This window comes from Stenella coeruleoalba (assembly GCF_951394435.1).
Source record: "Stenella coeruleoalba genome assembly, chromosome: 2".
NCBI lineage: Eukaryota > Metazoa > Chordata > Mammalia > Artiodactyla > Delphinidae > Stenella > Stenella coeruleoalba.
Window position 1 is genome coordinate 80,203,814 of NC_137147.1, and position 12,937 is coordinate 80,216,750.

At 39.5% G+C, this 12,937-nt stretch overlaps 1 protein-coding gene across 3 annotated transcripts in view; it reads right to left on the reverse strand.

Moving 5' to 3' along the window:
• Window positions 1–12,937, reverse strand: part of MEIS2 (Meis homeobox 2) — a 200,799-nt gene that overhangs the window by 5,837 nt on the left and 182,025 nt on the right. The window lies entirely within an intron of this gene.

Genomic DNA, 12,937 nt, shown 5'->3' on the forward strand with positions numbered 1-12,937 from the left:
CTCAAAGCTGACTTGCTAAAAAGGCTCAGGAAGGGAAAAAAGTTTTCCCTGAGAAAATTTCTATTAATTTGCAATTGTGCTTCTGCCTTTTGAACAAGTCGGAATCTGGTTAAAGTTCACAGGCTGGAAGATTTTCCCCCTTTCCCTAAACTCGCCATCACAGGGAGACCCGGCTTCCCCTTGCAGCTGGTCATAAATGGAGACCAGGCTCTGGCACTCGGCTTTCACAAGGTATTGTTAGGTCAGCAAAGCCATCAATTAGGCTGTCTGAAGTTTTATCACCAACACAGCAGTAATAAGTGCTGGCCAGAAAGACTTCTGCTCTTCGGCAACTCCTGCAGTTTAAGCCTGTAAAGTTAGGGGTCACGTAGAGGTCAGTGCCAGCTGGGGGCGGCCTTTCCAGTCTAAGCTGGGACACCCAGGGCAGGGATAAGGTAACTGCCAACCATAAACCCAGCCACCTTTCAACCCACTAGAAAGACAGAGCCTCAGGTACACATGGTTGATATTAGAGCCCAAGAAACATTTTCAAATCAGGTGGTGGCTGAATCACAGGAATGTAAAGGAGAAGCACTTATTTCGTATAGAAGCCTGGATCTAATTTTGCTGGAAATCCAAAAATAAGTGCCTACTTCATGTTACTTTAATGTTTAATAATGCCCATCAAATATTCATGTACAGAGTAAGATGATAAGAAATCTCCTTTATTTCTTCAAATTTAATAAAAACAAAACAATTTTCTACCATTTGCGAGTTATACCCCTGTCCCCATGCATTTAACGACATGCATTCCCCACACGCTTGAGCTGATGCACAGGATTCACGGGCTGCATGTTTTCAGGGGGGACATGGAGGGAGGGGGATGCCTAGCATATAGCTAGCTGTTCCTGCAAAACATACCCATGGATGACGTTTCCCAGTACTCCCAGTTTCAAATCTTCAGTGCAGGGGGACTTCATGATTAATGAGTCTACATGGGGTCACAGGCAGGAACTGAAAACTCATTCTTTGAAATTAGCCAGGAAAATTCTAGTGTGTTGGCAGCTCTGCGCTCCCATGGCGTTAAAGTCCCTTCTGTGGAGGACAGCAGCCCACACCTGTTCAGGCCTCCTGTGGGCACTCTGGTGGGAATACAATTAGACTGAAGAAAAATAGCCTCTAGAAAACCAAAGGAGTCTTTTGCATATGGGGTTTGTTTGGCAAACAATGGACTTCTTTATTACTTAAGAAAGCGTAGCTCAGATTGTCAAAAAACATCACACCCCCTCAGGTTTGGGGAAGAAAGTGACAGCTTATGAGAGGTGAAAACAAAAAGAGAGTGGAAACTGCGTATTTATTCCCACTGGGCACCTTAAGTGGTGCTGAGGAATATCTGACCAGATAGATCACAAAGCCTTCCAGAAGAATCCCTCAAGTCAGAGAAGGAACTTAATGGTCTACTCTTTCCCTCACCGCTTTTACTGGGACCAAGGAGGACTGACCTGAGAGTTCCAGCCCCAGAACTCTTTTCACCAGCTCAGGTTAAGACCAATTGAGATGCTCAGGAGAGGAGAAACCTTGCCTCTGCTCCTTGAAGTTTCTAATGGAGGACACACATGGCAGGGGTTTCACCTCTTTTTATGTGCTACTAATCCCGGTTTTGTTTTTTCCTATAGGCCAACTCTTTAGGTAAAATGAATTGCTATTTTTTCCCTTTTTAATTTCACCCTTTTACTCTTTTATTATTTACATCTGGAGGTTGTTCGCTTATTTATGTCTTTCTCTCCAGTTCCCCCAAACACTCCCTTCCTCACAGAGCCGCAAGGCATCATGGTCCTTAGTTCTCAGCAGGAGAACTCCACACTGTCTTCAAACAAATAATTACTGGGAAGGTTAGAGGTTCACTCAAAGGTCATTTCTTTGGATACTAGTCAGAATGTTTACATTAGTAAAAACGGGGTCATCTCAAAAGGTTGTTCAATGGGGGATCCACAACAATGCAGAACATTAAAAAAAGCAATCTGTGTGCTCTCAGGTCTTTATAGAAGCGCTGAACTTGGAAATGCCACTCCAGTGTTACATTTTCAACTAGTTACCATGGCATGGACTGGATGTTCACTAGCAGTTATGGCGATGGCCTTTCTTCGCCCAGTTCTACTAAACAAATAGGCAGAGAAGCCTCTGAAGGTTTTCACTAGATCCTTTTACAAAGGGTCATAGAGATTTTGCTTTTTTCACTAGGGCTCCAGTTAGCCTCTCTGAATTGTTGTTCTCAGACAATGTTTGTGATCCGTAGTGCTGTATCTTGCCAGATTCCTGATTCTACCACATTCTTTCAAATCACGCAGAATTTTAAAAACATATGGGCCCCAATTTTTCAGAAATCTCTTAACATACAACTCCTGCCAATTGTCAACTCCCCTGATCTTGGGATATCTTATAAACACCATAGATGTTACTATGAAAATTACCAATGAATGAGCTGACTGTAAGAACACTTTAACACTAAAAAGTGAAATTACCCCCCTGCACTGATGATCCACAGTCTACTCTTAGAAAACACACCCGTGTACATAAAATGAAGCCATTTAATTACAGATTTCAAAAATCCAATTAGGAGTAATTTTTATTTCTTTAATATCAGTAATGTGAAATTTCCAAATATGGTCTTTCCCCAAAATTACATAACATGAAAATTTTTTCCACTTCCTCTGATCTATATTTTAAAATGAAGTTATTCAGTGCTCAAACAGTAAACAGAATATCAAGTTTTGATTCTACTTAAAATCTGAAGAGTCTAAGTTGAAAACAGACTGATCTTCCATCTTTCAAGGTCCAAGCTCCATTCATATGGAAAAATGCAACTCACTGGTTCAAAGACAAAAGACATCTTAAAAGGCTCAAAAGGTTTCCTGGCTATTAAATGGGTCTTACAAAATAACATTTTGATGAGTTAAGTGTAAATGAATCAGACACATATGGATTAAGTTATCCTTGAATTTCACACGGGTTTAAAAACTAAGGGGAAAAGAGGGTGTTGGCAAAAACATTTTGGACTTTGCCAAACCCAAAACATTTGAAAAATTGCTGAAGACATCCAACTAACCAAAATGCAGCAAGATGCACCCAACTTTAATGAAAACCCCCGCAAGTTATTTCCAATCCAAAGACTGTTAGGTTTTTCATCTGTATCTGATATTAAAAAATTCTCTAAGTTGTAATGTCATCCCAGAATGATTCTGAAGTTGAAGACATATACTTTTCTATTGGTACAAACTATTTCACCCGAAATCACAGAGTCTTCTTAGATAGCTCTTAAAAGCATTCTGAGGTTTGTACAACTTGCATGTAAAATATGCCATATATGATAAATGCCATAAATGTGCTAGTAAGCCTAGTGCCTTATCCAGATTTCACTTAAAAAATATTTTTCATTAGCCTCATTGTGACTTTTTTTAAGGGCTAGAGATAATTCCATTAGTGACTCCTTAGGGAATGAGTACCCTAAAGTACACTAGTTCCATTGATTTGTATTGAACACAAAGTTAGTATCCAGGCTCACAAAAGCTCTGGAGAGGATCTACTAAGACTATCTACTTTCTCATTAAATTTTATCCTTAAAAATTATATACTTAGACGGTTAGTTTAAAAATAACTTAATTACAGAAATAAATTCAATGACTTTCCAAGAATCACGAGGACTTTTTGAGTCAACTGAGAGTGAAAAAATATATATCTATATATTAAAAAGAATAAACCCAAGAGAGGAAAATATCATTGAAATCTCATCTTGTCTTGTTGGAGAGAGGTCTTCTGGAGACCTCTCCCACAACCCCACCTTAAGCCCCAACAAAAGAGCCAAACTTTTCTGCAACCAAAATCTGACGCGGTGATTTTTCTTTTAAAGTGTTTTCACTCCCCAGCATATTTCAGATTGATAGAAGTAGACTTAGGTGTCATTCCTGATTGTTGGTTGATTCCTTTTCCTTTCTCTTTCTCCCTCTTTTTAAATGGCTGATAAATCCCTCTTTCTGGTTCACTAACTTCATGCCCCACCTGGTAACCCATTCCTTTCGGCAGCATTCCTTTTGTTAGAAAGCGCAGGCTTCCATGGAGTCAACTGGAAAGATGCCAGCCCTGAAACCCTCTGAGGGGGAATCAAGAATCCCCAGAATTGAAGCTTTTGCATCGTTTGGTCTGGTTAAGGAGGGGAGCTGAACTGCTGAAGAGGGATCCGATCAATTGGGAAGAGGTGTTATAGGCAGCTTGGTGACTGGGGACCTGTTAAAAAATGAAAAACCTCTGTTTCTCCACTTTCCCCAGCCATGAGACTTCATCAGTGAAGGTGCTTATTCACAAAGCTTGCTACTGGTTGGGGTGTGCAGCAATGAAGCCTCAAGAGGGGCAAGTCAGTTATCAAGTTTCTTCATTTTTTTTCTTCGTTCACAAAGAAAGCATGTCTTTTTCTGTGTGTGGTTATGGCTAAGAGTGGGGCTTTCTCAATGAGATACATTGAAAAGGCTGAATCAGTGAATTAAGCAGGTTTAATGCCTTTGAATGTGTACCCTGACACACAGATGATTGAGTCATGTCTCAAACATAAGTTTTTCACAGGTGGCCAGATAAGTGGGTCTTTTTTCCCAGACAACTGTGAGCAAAGTATGGTAAACAAATGAGATCCATGGGCTACTTAGAGACACATTCATGGTTCATAATTAATTTCCCAGAGCTACAGCTTAATTTATAATTTGATAGATACTAGATTGGTCTACAGTTCTCAAAACACCATGAGCTAATACTTATAAATTTACAATATGAAAACATGATATTAATCTGGAATCACACACCTTTTGTAGCTTTATGAATAGGCCTTGAGCAGTGGAGTGTTTATGCTGACATGAAAGGCCCTGGGCAAAATTATCAAGTAGCTCATGCTTATCTTCTGATGACCTTTCTAATGTGTTCTTTCAAAATTCTTTCTTTTATCTAATTCTTCCCTCAGGTTAGGAGGGTGCACATAGGTTCGTTACTAAAATACCCTACTTTGGGTAAACGCTTCTCAGTTATTGTTCCATATTCCAGACTTCTCTGTAGAGCAAAGTGATGAAGAGCATGGGCTCATTCCTTGTTGTGTCACCTTGGGCAAGTCTATGTAAACTTCTAAGCCTCAGTTTGATTCCTATCTATAAACTGGGGCAAGAGTTGGGCCCAGATTGTTTATGAGGATTAAGGGAGATATTGCACGTAAAATCTTTGTGCCACAGTATCTGGCACACAGTAAGGGCTCGTTAAATGTTAGCTTACACTCAAAATGCATCTATCTCATGTCCCCTCCTAAAGAGCTCTGTTCTCTTATGGGCAATAATTCAGACTAGGTGGGTTATTATTAAACAAAGCCATGCTGAATTGATAACAGGGTAATAATGTGCTGTACCCCTGCAGGTAGCATGTGTCCATGCCATGGGGTCTTCCCAGAGATTACAGCTAATACAAGTGTATAATGCCATGGTGGGGATTTTAGACACTGGAGTGGGCATCTCCAGGGGGGCTGGGTAGTGGGGCGAGCTATTTTGAAATCACTCTCTTAACGGTTCTCTAGATCCTTGCAACTCTGTGTTCCATGGACGAGCCACATCAACATCCCCTCAAGCTTGTTAGAACTGCAGAAATATAGTGGTCCCCACCCTGGCACTACTGACTCTGAATCAATATTCTAAAAGATTTCCAGGTGACACATGCATATTTAAGTTTGAGAGTTTCTGCTCTAGGTCACATACCAAATACATGATCCAGTACTCTTACTAAGAATAGAAACTTGCAAAGATCAAGTTGTAATCAAGAACCTTAGCTGTGAAAATGCACATACTATTCTCTTTAGCTATGTCAGATCTAAACAGTCCTTTAATCACTTGTCTTGGGCAACAAACAATTTATAATAATTTAATACATTTTACTCCATTAGTACCTCCTAAAGGAAAAGTTGGACCAATAAAGTGTTCTTGTGGAAACTGTTCTCTCTCAGGAATGGATAGCAGGAAAATGGTAGATTTCTATTTTTATTTCATGTCATTCTGATCTGTTTGAGTTTTTAATAAGTATGATTATTTTCATAATTAAAAAAGTGTTTAAAATGGCCTGGAGAATTTGGCATCCTATTTGACTAAGGCATATACAGCCAACAGTAGAGACTTTTTAATAAAAGTATTTGAGAAATTCCTCTAAGATAGGGAATTATCTTTTATTTTCTTTATAATACTGAGCAACAATAAACACTATTCCATAAGTATAATCACACCCAATGGCGCGTAACAAAACATCCCAGCAGGTTATGATTTTGAAGCACTGTTACTCTTCCAGAATGCTATCAGATTATTCATGTGCGGCTATTTATCATGCACTATAAAAGTGATCTTTCAAAGCTACTTGAAAGCAAGGGAGGAGAAAATACACAAAGATCCTTAGCTATTCATATCTAGGATCTATCCTCTTAAAGATAAAATACTAAGTCAATAGACATAAGTTGTAGTATATTACCTCATCCTGTACATGATTTATTGCAGATGGAAATCAACTAGAAACTGAATTACTCTGAAAGTTTTACTACTGACATTAAAATTCCAGATCTGTATACCTACACTCCTAATAGTGCTTCTGAAAGCAATTCTTTACAGACACGGAAGATACATCTACAGCTTTGTTCGGCTCTATCAGCATAAAATGCAGGAGTAATTGTTCTCAAAATTACCAATGATCAAGTACCTGTTCATCTATCTGAACACTACTGCCTGACTGGGCTTCGAAAACTCAACCAGTCACCTGACAATCAGTTTCACACATTTTAGCCGGTTCTCATCATGTTCCTAGCCATTTCACGCTAACAGGAGAAGATCCCGACAAATCTAGTATCTCTTTAGCTTTCAACATCACCTTTGATTGGAGTATTAATTCTATATCCTACTTCTCAGTGGAAGCCACCTAAGCATTAACTTGCCAAAAATACACCAAGCTGTTTAGTAATTATGTATTAGCTATGTTTGAGGAGATCAAGGTGCACTTACATGCCCTATGCTATGGATATCTCTTTGATTAGCTTGTCATCTGCTCGGAAGAAGATGTAGGCGGATTCTCCCATACAGTCTAGCAGGCCAGCTGTTAGCTGCCTGTCAAGCCCTCAAGTGGACAAGTAGTCCAGGAGCAAAAATGTCACTCCTTTGATCTGGCAAGGAGCAGCTGCTGATTTATAGAGTAGGACTTTGTTCTTCCGTTCTATTTTACTTTCTTTCCTAAGGCAGAACCACAAAATCCAGGAGAAAAAAAAAAGTGCCGTTGCCGGCAACATCAACAAGCTCTGACAATTGCAACAGGGTTTTTCTTGGCCCGAACAAAGCTCTCAGGCATCTCCTTTGACGCTCACCTTTCCCCCTCCTCTCCCCCTCTCCCCACCATCTTTTGCAATGCGGTAGTTATTGTTTAATTCAGCTTCTGTAAATGGAATGGACTGTGGCCAGCAAGCCTGGGGCATAAACACACCTGTATGAAAGGAGTCTTATTGTAGCAACCATCTACAAGCAAGCTCGCATGAACCACGCGTTCCTGAGTTGAGAAAGAATGCTCCGTTTTTCCTGACAGCAAATTTTACCCTGAGTTTCTACTTTTGGTGCCACCAGCCTATGATGACCACGTTTGAACTGTTTCCTCTTCCACGGCATTACACTCTTTATATCCAAGAGAAAAAGGGATTCGATTTTTTAAACCTGTGAGCAAACAGATCCATCCAAAATGTTTATTCACCGTCTATAATATCAATCATTAAGCCCCGAATTAAACAACGTCCTGAAAAGCTTTTGCAAATGCAGTATCAAAGATGCCATAATGTTGATTTCGTTACCACTCATTTATACTGACACAGGCTTCCCTGAGTAATATATAAGGAAAAAAATCAACCACAAAATCTCCATAAGCCATATGCATCGCCTTGCTAAGAACTAAACTGGTTTCAAACGCATGATCCCGTTCTCAGTGGATACATCTGTCACGTCAGAGATGTCCTGTCAACCAAGTGGAACAGGAAACAATGTGGCCTTGAGATAAACTGTGAGAAGTCATTAGCCATATGCATGTACGTATGTGTGTATACACGCACATACACATACATGTATGTATATGTATGTGTACACACACACACACACACACACACACACACACACACACACACACCAGGCAGGCAATAAACTTCGCAGAGATTAACACCTGGCTAAGTTTTCTGTTCTGCTGCTGCTGAAAGGAAGGGTAAGAAGGGTTATCAACTCTAGAATATTTAGACATATAACCACATAGGTCAAAGACAGAAACTTTGTAGGCAGTGGGAATGCTGAAAATGATGGAGAAAAGAAAAGCTGCTAAAAATCCTTGTTTTTCTGCCATCATGCCATGTTCTAGTGTTTTCTCTTTTCTCCCCTTTCTCACTTTCCAGGGCAAACAGACATTTTTCTCAGCCTCATTCCTTGCTTTATCCTATGTTCCCCAGGGGTCAGTCAACAGTTATTCAGCACCTACTGCCTCAATGTCTCGAGAACTGTCCTAGTAGAGCTTTCTCTGGGAGTGCATACGTATCCCAGGGAGAGACTGGGTTCTGGAGGGGAAAGGTGAGGGGGTAGGAAGGGCAGCAAGGTGTAGAGAACAGGGATTATGTAAGGCCTCTTTTCATCCTTTTTTGGTCCTAAAAACTTTAGAATGAGTAAGTATTAAGCTCCACAGTAATCTGTACATGTGTCCCACACTGATAAATCTTCTACATTCTGTACCTAACAAAAGGCAAGTTTAATAACAAAATATGACAAGATCATATATAATAAGAAATTATATATAATATGTAAGTATATAATTATATGACTGTGTCCATATTATTTAAAATTTAAAAAATGCAGTTCAAGCCTTTAAAGATTTTTACTCTTTGCAACCACAGAAACAAATTGAAAGGCACAATTTGCGAATACGTAATAATTACAAATCATAGCAGTCCACACTCAGTAAATAAGTGTGATGGAGTCAATTAGAGAAGTCAGATGACGGTTAATCACCGGATTCTTGGAGGAGGGAAGTTGGACCAGATTAAAAGCGTATAGATTATTGGGAAGGAAGGAAATAAGGAAATGGTGTGTGTGAAGACACCGAGGCAGATCAGGCTGTGCGCAAGGGAGGGTGCAGGAACTGACTTCAGACAGGCTCCTGGTTTTGGTCTGGAACACATGGCCACAGTTAATAGACAAGCTGGTGGAGGAGTTTTTATTTTTCCAGCTTTATGGAGTTGTAATTGATATGTAACATTGTGTAAGTTTGATATATAAGACTGTGTAAGCTTAAGGTATACAATGTGTTGATTTGACACATTTATATATTACAAAATGATCAGCACTATAGCATTAGCTAACACCTCCATCACATCACGTAATTACCATTTCTTTTTCATGGTGAGAACATTTAATATCTATTCTCTTGGCAACTTTCAAGTACATGATACGAGACTGTTAATTATCATCACCAGGCTTTGCATTAGATTCCCAGAACTTATTCATCTTCTAACTGGAAGTTTGTATCCTTTAACCAACATCTCCCCATTTTCTCCACCTGGGTGGAAGTTCTTGAGTAACAAACTGAACCTCTGAAATTCCTGAAGAGTGGAATGATGAAATATGGTGCTTGAGGAAGATGTATTTCTGAGAGCTATGTATGAGTTGATGAGAAGCTAGAAGCTAAACGGTAGAAAGCTATTCTAATCCAAGCAGAAGAGGGAAATAAAGTGAACTCAGACTAAGGTGGTAGAAATACAAAAGAAGTAGGCCATGTGGCTTGGCGAACTGCTGATGAAGTGTGCTTAGCTGGCAAAGAAAAGATACAAATATAAACGATATTAAAAGGATAAACCTGAGAATCTATGTCTGGTATGCTATGGTATACACTTGATGAAAATTGGAAATTTCGGAGGAATTCCTACTTGTTGAGATGAGGAGAGGCAAACCCAGCTTTCCAGATGTTGCCTTTGAGTTGACAGTGGGACTTTCAGGCTGACAAGCTCGTCAGGCCACTCAAGACAAAGGACAAAAGAAGAGTGAAAGTCTAGAAAGAAGCGACTTTGACTTCAAACCCCTCTCATCTCCTCAAATCTCCAAAACTAGATGAATATTGCAGGCTGTGGCAACAAGTATAATAAACTGCCTAACTACTTCCAAAAGAATTACTTCCTCTTCATAGATCCTGCAGATCTTACCAAGTCCTTTATCTAACAATGGCTGGTCAAGTTAATTGTCGGTAAAAACCTTTATTCCTATTAGGTCCAGCTTGCTTTTTCTTTTAATTCTGAGATAATTTGTGCGACTGGATTTACAGGGCAATGGTTATAATGTACTGTGTGCTGCTAAACAAATGGTGTTTCACTTCATACCCTGTGGAAGTTCCAAAAGAGTTTTAAAGATTGGAGATGGGAAAAATATATGGGAGACTGTTTGTTTTTAAGACAATTAAGGGTGGGTTTTCTCCAGGTAGTGACAACTAATTTAGAAGAGAATTGATAGGACAAAGTGTTCCATTGAAAAGGGACTCCATTAAGTGTGATGGCTTCCAAATTGTGTCCTCCTTTCAAACAGTATTTTTCTTTTTAAACGGGCTTTTAAAGTGAAAACTATAGCACTTCACCCAAAATGGTGTGGAAACAAATGGTTCTCAAGTGTCTATTCTTCAACTCAGGCCAAGCCATCCCAACACCAGCAATCTACAGCCACTTGGTGTTTGGAGGGAAGGGGCTTGCATGAGAATGTCCCCGTGGCCCTTTCATTTGTCTGTGGGGCTCCTTTTTCTAAAGCAGCAGGGGAGACCTCAGAGACCAGCGTGGCATGCCAGGAGTGTTTGGATGGGCCAGGCTCTTATCCTTCTTCCAACTCTCCTGCTGGTTTAAAAGAAAGACTGTGGCAGAAGACACATGAGGAAAGCGGCAACATGCTTAGGGCCCTTTATCAATACCACTGCTTTCTTTAAATTGTAGCTTGGTCTCTTGTTTGAGAGGCTGAGATTTTGGCACTTTTAAAGGGAACCATAAGTGAGAAATCTCCTAGGTGTTAAGCTTTAGAGTGGCTTCAACCCAAAATAAGAAAAAAAAAATGAGATTAAAACACAGAAAGTCAAGTAATATTAAGAAAAAGATCCAACAAACAAAATATCATAAATATGCATATACGGTACAGTCTTTCTGTTTAAACCAAATGGTATTTAACCAGTTTATACTGGCATCTAGTCCAGGTGCCAAAGGGGGAAAAATCGAAGATTTAAAAAATTTCAAGGTCACTTCAAATAACCTATAGTTCTAACAGTTATACATCTAACAAAAATCTTTAAAAATTATTATGAAAACATATCCCATTATGTCAAGAGGCAAAAAAATCTATTCATAAACATATGACTTAATGTCTTCACATTTATGATGATCAGACATCAAAGACCAAATTCCAAATAAAATTTCTTCACTGCCTTTTCTTAATAACAAATTAAACATCTTTTACTCTGATTTGCAGCTGAGTAGCATTCTGTATCTTCTTCAGAGATGTTATATGCAGTCTTTCCAATGTGACGGTATTATTACCCACAAAATTTTTAGCATCATCCCGTAATCATAAAAGACATAAAATATATCTTTATAAATCACAAGAGACTCAGCAAACCAGCAGTTATGCCACATCTGCTTTAATCCTTAAATATTTTAGCTTTAGAGGGTTAGTGGATTTCTTTCCCCTGATTTGCAGAGAAATAAAGACATCAACTTTTGATTCCTGTGTTCCAGACAAAGCTATAGTCTCCAATAGACAAAGAAGCAAACACTTTGTACTGCAATTTGAAAGGATCTTTTTTTTTGCATATTCACATTTCACATCTACCAGAATTTCCTAAAGTGGCTTACTATTAGAAATAGAAGGGCTTCCCTGGTGGCACAGTGGTTGAGAATCTGCCTGCCAATGCAGGGGACACGGGTTCGAGCCCTGGTCTGGGAAGATCCCACATGCTGCAGAGCAACTGGGCCCGTGAGCCACAACTACTGAGCCTGCGCGTCTGGAGCCTGTGCTCCGCAACAAGAGAGGCCGCGACAGTGAGAGGCCCGCGCACCGCGATGAAGAGTGGCCCCCGCTCGACGCAACTGGAGAAAGCCCTGGCACAGAAACGAAGGCCCAACACAGCCAATAAATAAATAAATAAATTTATATTAAAAAAAAAAAAAACCTTTAAAAAAAATAGAAATGATAGCATTTGAATGATCTCCATTTTCACAGTAAAGATAAAGTAACGTAAAAATAAGTTAATTTACAAATTGGTTTAACTGCTATACAGTAATGTACATATAAACAAAAAGGCAATTAATAAGCATAAAGTTAATATGCTAACATGCTAGGAACACATTATTTCTTCAGTCTGGGATGGCCTTTCTCCCATGGCTATCTGGTCAACACACCCTTCAAAATTCTTATCAGAGAACAGCTTTTGGAGGTAACGTCTCTGATTCCACAGTTTGAGTAAGAAGCACTTCTTCAGTCAGTAGCACTTATAGCTCACAGGCCCATCACAGCATTTATTCAATACTATAATCACAATTTACGTGTCCAGCTTCCCACCAGGTAGCCCTAGAAAGCAGAACCACATCTGAATTCTATGTTATTGAGAGTGTGTCAAGCATGCAGTACATCCTCAATAAAATGTATAGTGAATGAATAACTAAATGGCTGAATGAAAACAAGGTTCCTACGTCTCGGAAATAATGTTGAATTGAGAATGGAAGAGCCCAGCGGGATTTTCTTGTCCTCACTTTGCAAGTGGCTGAATAGCTGAAACCCTGACGAAATAATATTCCCTAGAATAGGGCAGAGCTAATATGGGAAATAACTCTGGCTTCCTGGCTCTGTGTAGTTATCTTTGCACT